The sequence below is a fragment of the Daktulosphaira vitifoliae genome, unplaced genomic scaffold (genome assembly GCF_025091365.1).
Source record: "Daktulosphaira vitifoliae isolate Bord-2020 unplaced genomic scaffold, ASM2509136v1 Scaffold_3, whole genome shotgun sequence".
Classification (NCBI taxonomy): domain Eukaryota; kingdom Metazoa; phylum Arthropoda; class Insecta; order Hemiptera; family Phylloxeridae; genus Daktulosphaira; species Daktulosphaira vitifoliae.
Genome location: NW_026099574.1, coordinates 43,020,880 through 43,028,648, shown reverse-complemented (window position 1 = coordinate 43,028,648; position 7,769 = coordinate 43,020,880). Strand labels below are relative to the sequence as shown.

General features: G+C 23.0%; 1 long non-coding RNA gene across 1 annotated transcript; it reads right to left on the bottom strand.

Moving 5' to 3' along the window:
• Positions 1–2,183: 2,183 nt before the first annotated feature.
• LOC126902815 (uncharacterized) lies at positions 2,184–7,769 on the bottom strand. Its single transcript, XR_007703344.1, has 4 exons — positions 7,520–7,769; positions 6,943–7,099; positions 6,670–6,843; positions 2,184–2,461 (listed from the first exon to the last, which is right to left on the bottom strand). It is a non-coding gene; the product is annotated as an uncharacterized LOC126902815 (long non-coding RNA).

Below are 7,769 nucleotides of genomic sequence, written 5' to 3'. Positions count from 1 at the left end.
ATTAGTGGTTTCTTTATTTTTCTTCAATACCAGACATTTATCAAAATGACTTAACGTTATTGTTAAAGGTTTTATTTTGAATATTACTGTAATATAAAATGTGCCATATAATTGTATAGCAAAAACGTAACTACAATATAAATGAATATACTATAATTAAATTATAATATCAAATTTTATAAAAATAATAAGATGAAAAATAAATAAATATAATATTATAATAATAAAAATCCACCAATTATTTATTGCATGAAATAATATTATAACAAAATTGTTAGAAATGAAAAGTTTCTATGACATTTAAAAACCATTAAAATAAACATATTTTAATTTTAATGTTACAAGAGTGGAGAATCTAGGGATCTCGGGCCTATGTCCCTCTATCGACAGCAATATTTATTTCTAAAATGAAGCTATGAGCAAAAAAAGTCCAAAATATGGATTTTATTACTATGTCTCTACTATTAAGAAATTCTTGCTACGCCACTACGATACAATAACTCACAATTTTCGACAGTATAATACATGTAGTTTTCAATTTGAAGTTATTGTTTAAACTTGTGATCATTAATGCAGTCATGGTGGATATTTTTAAGTCCAATGAGTGCACAATTAATTGTTTTTATATTTAATTACCCATCAACTCAGAAACTTAATTTTTATATGAAAGAGGATAGAATAAAATTTAAATTAATACTATAAAAATCTATTTTTCAATTTTAATTAAAATAATATTCTAAAAAAGTAAAGCTTACATTATCCTTATGTACCTTAAATCATTTTACATAAAAAATCCTACTGGGAATTCATGAATTAATTTCTTAAGCTCTCTTTTGTGATCATATATTACGAACAATTAAAATCGCATTACTAAAATTAGAGTAATAAATAATAAATAAATAAATCTCAAAACAATTTAATCGTTTGAAAAAATTAAAACTACCTTCCTGATTTTTAAGGAAATCCATTCTTGAGTTTTACTTCACGAATCAAACTTCAAATTTCAACGTCAAGGTTTTCTATAGTTTGCTATAAATAAAATAATACAATGGCACACCCATATGAGTTCTCATAGTGAAAGGTTAGAAAAATCGAGTAATCTAAAATAACTTCCTAGTTGTGATTAATCAAAATAAAAGTGTTAGATTGTAAGCCAACAAATTTTGAGATTGTATTACTGATTTTTTGTACTAATTGTTGGCTTAATGGTATAAATAATATTGAAATTTAAACTTGTAAATTTAATTTAAAATCTAAAATGTAGGATGTCTAGTACATTTATGATACTTGAATAAAACCATTGAAAATATATTGTACTGTATATTGAAAACTTTTGAAAAAAATGATTTATATCTAACTTTATAGAAATTTAAAATGTTAATTGATGTATTTTTTTTAAAAGCTAATATGTTATTTCCAGATAGGCAAAATTGATTATTTAATTTTAATGGTAATTAATGCAAAACAATATTTGTGAAGTGCATAAAACAAACCTTTTTGATAAAATTGGCTTTACATTTTCTAGTACAAAATAGAGAATTTCCCTTTTTTATACATATCACAATAAAAACTTAAAATTTTATTTTCATATCATATTTTTTTTTTAAGAAATGACCGTCACAATAATTTGAATGAATTAAAATTTTATCTAATTATTGACTTGTATCTTTTGAACTTTAATAATTTTAACTTTTTGATTTAGTTTCATTTTCTAATCTTCATTTTTTATATCAAATGTAATTTTAATGTGCTTTGTACTATTGTCAGTTTTCTCATTAAAAAATTTCTTTAGAGAGCTCATCACATCTTTTGCAAATGGCATATAAACTAACAGCATGGTGAATTTAAATCATAGTAAACAAATATTGATTTTTTTGAGTTTTTTTCAGCTTTGAGTCACTTGTGATCAATGCATAAAAGTATTATCCAAATAATTTGAATTTAGAGATGTCAATTTTTTTTCAAACCGAAGTTTAGCCAGACTTTAGTTTTTAACTAAACTGGTTCTAGTCTGATTTATAGTGAGTCCAATATAATTCAGATTTGCAGTCCATAGATTTTCATTAAAATCATATACAGTAATAATACACTTATTGCGCTGATTTTATAGTCGTTCACATTTCTTATTCAATTCTTCCATTTTGTTGGGTTGGGTTAGATTTTTTGTATAATACATCTAGTTAACAGCTTTCTTGTATCAGCATTTTTTTTCTGTACTATGATTATAACTTAAGGGGGTATTCTAGTCTAGGTGCATTAATTTCAGGTAATTTTTGAAGTGTCATAAAAAAAAGCAATTAATAATTTTACCGTACATTTTTTTATTAGTTATTTATTAACATTACAGGAATACGGAAAAAAATAAAAAGAGCTAAAAATTAAAAAAATTAACAGTTGATGAAGTGGGGGTCTTAAAAAATTGGCACGTGACCATATCCACGATTTCAACCCTCCTAGCAATCTGAAACTCAAAAAAAAAAAATAAGATTATTAATCTAGAATAGTCTTGTAATGTCTGGAACTACGGGAAAGTTGGAAAAAAATTTTTTCATGAAATGGCGACTGTTTAAAGTTTTTCGTAGTCTAAGTTATGAAATGATATTTTAGACTTACATTTATTCAATCTGCCAAAATGACATATTCTTGAATAGTCAAACTTTGAAAGTATATATAAAAAAAAAAAATCGATATTTTTAAATTTCTAGACTAGAATATCCCCTTTATCTCTTAACTTTTTTAACAAATTGATTTTCTTCTATTTATAAAAATGTCAAGTTTACTAGTAAAGACAAAGAATAACTTGGNAAAATGTCAAGTTTACTAGTAAAGACAAAGAATAACTTGGTTTTTAAAAAATAAATAGACTGAAAATGTGAAAAATTGTCTTTTAGTAAAAGAACATATTTAGCTCTTCCAAATAATTTTATGTTTGCTTCATACAAGTCAACATGAATTAGGTTCAATTTCATGTTCAGTTATTTTCGACTTCAATGAATGGGGGGTAATTCAATGTTGTTTTTCATAAATATATCCAGCACAAACATAATAATTTTAGTCATCAATAATTGATTATTATTATGAATAATTATTATTTGAAATGAAAAATAAATTGATTTTTTAACACAATTATTAAAATTAAATTTTTATTTTGATTAATCAATGTTTATGAATTTTTCATGTTTGAAGCGTATATTTAATCTTAAAAATTTAATTGAATTACATTCTTATAATTATATCTCTGTTATTAACTATTTACAATTACATATTATATTTTTTAATTATTTAATAAGTATTGAATATTTTATTTTATAATATTTATCTCGCTCTATATCCTATTTTACTAAGCCCCTCACGTAAGCAACCTCTGGAACAATTTTACGGTTTTTCGCCCGTTAAAATTCCCGTTNAACATTATATCCAACTATCACAAAAACCTCTTATCACACAATTTATTATATAGTATTCTATTCTTCTAGTTCATATCAACACATCCTAGGAAACAATGCAACTCAATTTTTTTTATCGTTGAACAAGTTTTAAATTAATTATATTTGATTTTTTTTGTTTGACGAAAAAATAAAAATAAATTAATTAAAAAAAAAATGAGCTCATTTTTTCTCCTAAGAAGTGTTGATATATCAAAAAAAAAAAATGTTGTAAACATTTTGCTTCAAAAATGTTCTAAATATATAAGAAATAATAATTTGAAATATATAAAATGTATAGAAAACAATTGTTTTTACTAACCATAGGTAGAATGAAATAAAAGTTTTATCTGAGCTGGTAAAAAATTCCTATATATTTGAGGATTTTTAAGGACTTATTTAGTCAGAAAATCGTTACCCATTTATCGAATCCGTTTTTATTCTGAAGGACTACATTATTTTAGGGGTAGTTCGGATGTTACCCAGGTTGTTTTAGTTCGATCGAAGATTAATATCCTGGTGCATGTAGATGTTACTTTATTAAGAAAGAATAAGGAAGATAATAATGAAAATCGAGAAATCACTAAATAAATAAAATATGAAGACTGCTGAGAAGGTAGAATTATTGAAAAAAAAAAAAAAGAGTACATAATAGTCAGCCGGAAAAAAGGGAATCAAGAAGAAGTCATGGAAATGCATGAATACAGTTTTGATATTCATTTAGTTTTACAAAGAAAATTCGCACATTATTTTTTCTATTATTTTTTATGAGATTTAGTTTTTTTTTTCTTATACTCATTGTTTATTCTTAACCTATATTCTCTTAACCTCTCGTTGTTTCATGGATAGTACTTTTTTATTTTCTTCTTTTGGGTCTTGTAATGTTTTTAACATTGCTTTATCCCTTTCTCCTGTAACCTTTTTACATTAATCATTAAACCAAGGATTTTTCACTCTCTGTAGTTCATGACCCAGTATTTATACTGCTATCCATTTTATTGATTGTTATACTTTTTCTTATAATTCACTTGCATTTGTTTTATATTCCAAATTTGATAGGTATTCATTTGTTCCCGAAAGACTTTTTATCTTTTGCTTAGTTTTTATTCAGTAGCTCTTTGTTATTTTTTCTTGACACTCTGTTTCTTTTGTTATCCTATTAAATACTTAAATTTAGTCTTTGTCTTTACCAGAAAGTGATCAGAAACCAACTACAACCTCTTATATTTCTCACATCTTCCTTCTTACTTAATTTTATTTGCCAGTCTACGTTTATATAATCTATTTAGTTTTTTATACTCCTAAAAGGTGATATCCAAGTTTGTTTATGAATGTTTTTGTATGGAAACGTCATAATAATTATGACCATGTTCTTTGCTGCTGTAAAAGTGATCAATTTGTTTCCATTTTCATTTGATTCTCCACGCGACGGTTATTTCCAATAATTGGTTTGTATACCAATTCTCTTCCGATTTCCTATTGAAGTTTCCAATAATAATTTTTGTCTTCCCAACGATAATCCATCATACACTCGATCCAGCTTATCATAAACGGTATTTTTTACTTGTTCACTTTTATCTTCTGTAGGTGCGTAACAATTAACTATTATAATATTAAACCATTTGCATTCAAACTCCATAGAACATTACTTATTGATACAATATTGACAAAATTTCGTAGGCATTTGTCCTTGATAACAAAGCCTACTCATAAAAATTTATTTTACTAATTTGCAACACAAAAAATGAATGATTAATTTTTAATCAGCTTCTTAGAAATGACACAGAGATTAAAAATGCAGCCACATAATAATTTTATAATATTTTTTTTTAGATATTTTTAAACTTAGATATTTTTTACATTAAATAATATATGTGTGATGTATCAAAAAAAAGTATGTATAAATGGTATTTATTTCAATATGCTTCAATATATTAAAAAGTTCATATTGCATTTCATTTAATATAGTTTTAATTTTGAATAATATTAGCCATAAATGGTTAATTTTTTTTATATTACATTTTATGTTTATAATATATAAATGTTAACTTCTTTTGAGTAGTTTGTAATGTTTACTTTGTGTAATACAATTTTGAACAAAAATTAACTCTAATTATTATTATAAACATGATCTTTACGAAATTTATGATATTTTATTATGAATTTTCAATGTTTTTAATTTGATATTACTTACAAAAACAGAAATTTTCCATAAACTTCTCAAACGAAATAAGGAGTTGTTAAATATTTCTTTGTAACTTATTTTATTCTTACGCATTTACCAATTATTGAACCCCTTTAGAAGTAGGCCTATAGTTCAATTTTGTTGAGAACTTTTTAATATGTTAATGTTTTAAATTACGTATATAATACAATGTAATTGTGATTTAAAATTATCATTAAAATAATAACATTCATAAATTTTATTTTATAAAATATAAAGACATAACTCAAAATAAGTCTTTTTTGGTCGAGATATATAATTTTAAACGACATTCCCTCATTCGTCGGGAAGCCTATTAATATACATTTTTGTTTTACTTGATTTAAAATTTGTTTAATTGAGAGAAATATATACTATTTTGATCAAGAATAATGAAGCAATCTATCTATCAGGAAATGAAGAACAAAATATTAAATAATTAAGTTTTTATAAACACATTATGAGAGGTATCAGTATGTATTTAACGCTGATGATAGTAACATTATTCACGAAATACGTAATTGCTATTTTATAGTAACTTTGTAGCTATTTGAGTTAAATAATATATATACATATTGAGTTTTAAATTATTATTCTGAATGTATATTTTTTTAATTTTTCAAAAAAAAAATTTTACAAAAAATTATTATTAAATATTTGGCGAATAACTTTTAAAAATGGTTTGCATATATTTGAGTTTAAATATATTGTGAATAAATATTACCAAAACGTATATTGGAAAATCACTAAAAAAATTTGTATAGTGATCGTTTTCAAAATTATTATATCAAATATATGTGAGGTAAATATTTTTAAAAAATTATATTAAATATTTCTTATAATATTTGATAAAACATGTTTTTGTAATATTTTTATTATATTATTTAAGAAATATTTGGAGATTAAACATTTTAAAATTGTAAGCAATTTTTGTGATTTCTAAAATGTTTGAAAATCTATATTTTTTTCAATTGTTCTATGAGAACTTATTTTATTATAGTTCTGGTACCTATCATATTTTAATAAGAAAATTATTCATACCATGTTTTTAATGAAAATAGTTATAAAACATTTTTTAATTATTTTTTAACAGAACATCCATCATCTTGAATAAATTTGCAGCACGTTGAACAATGTAACAGTTTTTTCATGAATTTATATTTTAAAAATTGAGACAGTTTAATCAGCTGTCTATACATAACCCTTGTTCCAGCCCTTGAGTAACAGAAAAAAATGTCATTTTAAGCATATAGTATACATTTTTCAAAACTATTTTACATCACTTATTTAGTTAAATATAACCAGATCTCATACCTTTTAAATTTATAATATAAATAATTATAACTGCAGATGATTCATATGAAAAGTCATATGTTGTGTAATATTACAGTCCTGATTTTTTATCAAGTTGTAGGTTTGAAGCAATTTTTTCATTTTGTTCCCGTATAAAACGAAAACCTTGTTCTGAAAACTATAATTTAATAATTATTAATTTTTACATGAATAATTAAGTTAAAAAATTATTATAAAGAACCATGGTTAGGGATTTTCAAACATTTTATAATGTCATATGAGATACAAAACGTTTGAAATATTTATCGTAAAAAGAAATATTAAAAAAAAGTACAAATAATTATATTATTAAAGAATTGAATACTTTTATTTATAAGTTTTATAAATAAAACAATAAAAAGAAAAGTTTTTAATAAATACATAACATAAACAGTTTATAATTATGGAAAATATGTTTATTATTATTTTAATTTTAGGTAAAAGGTATATTAAAAGCTTATTTTTAAATATATTTATAATATTTCGATGACCATTAGATTTCTTTTAAAATAATAAGAATTTTTATTTTGGCTCATTTAAGTAAAATAAGTGTACTTACTTAATTTTTTTAAAATGATACATATATTTTTGACTTGAAAGTCATAAAATTATCTAACTAAGAACTTTTAACTAAATCACAACTTTTTTCCTAATATTTCAAAATTTATGAATATTTTTACACCTAGATAAGAGGGAGAACTGCGGCGAAGTGAAATGAAATGATAATAACATAACTTGTATATCGTCTCGAGTTTAAATTTAAAAATTTTAATGAGTGAGTGAAATCATTAAAATGGAATAATGCACGA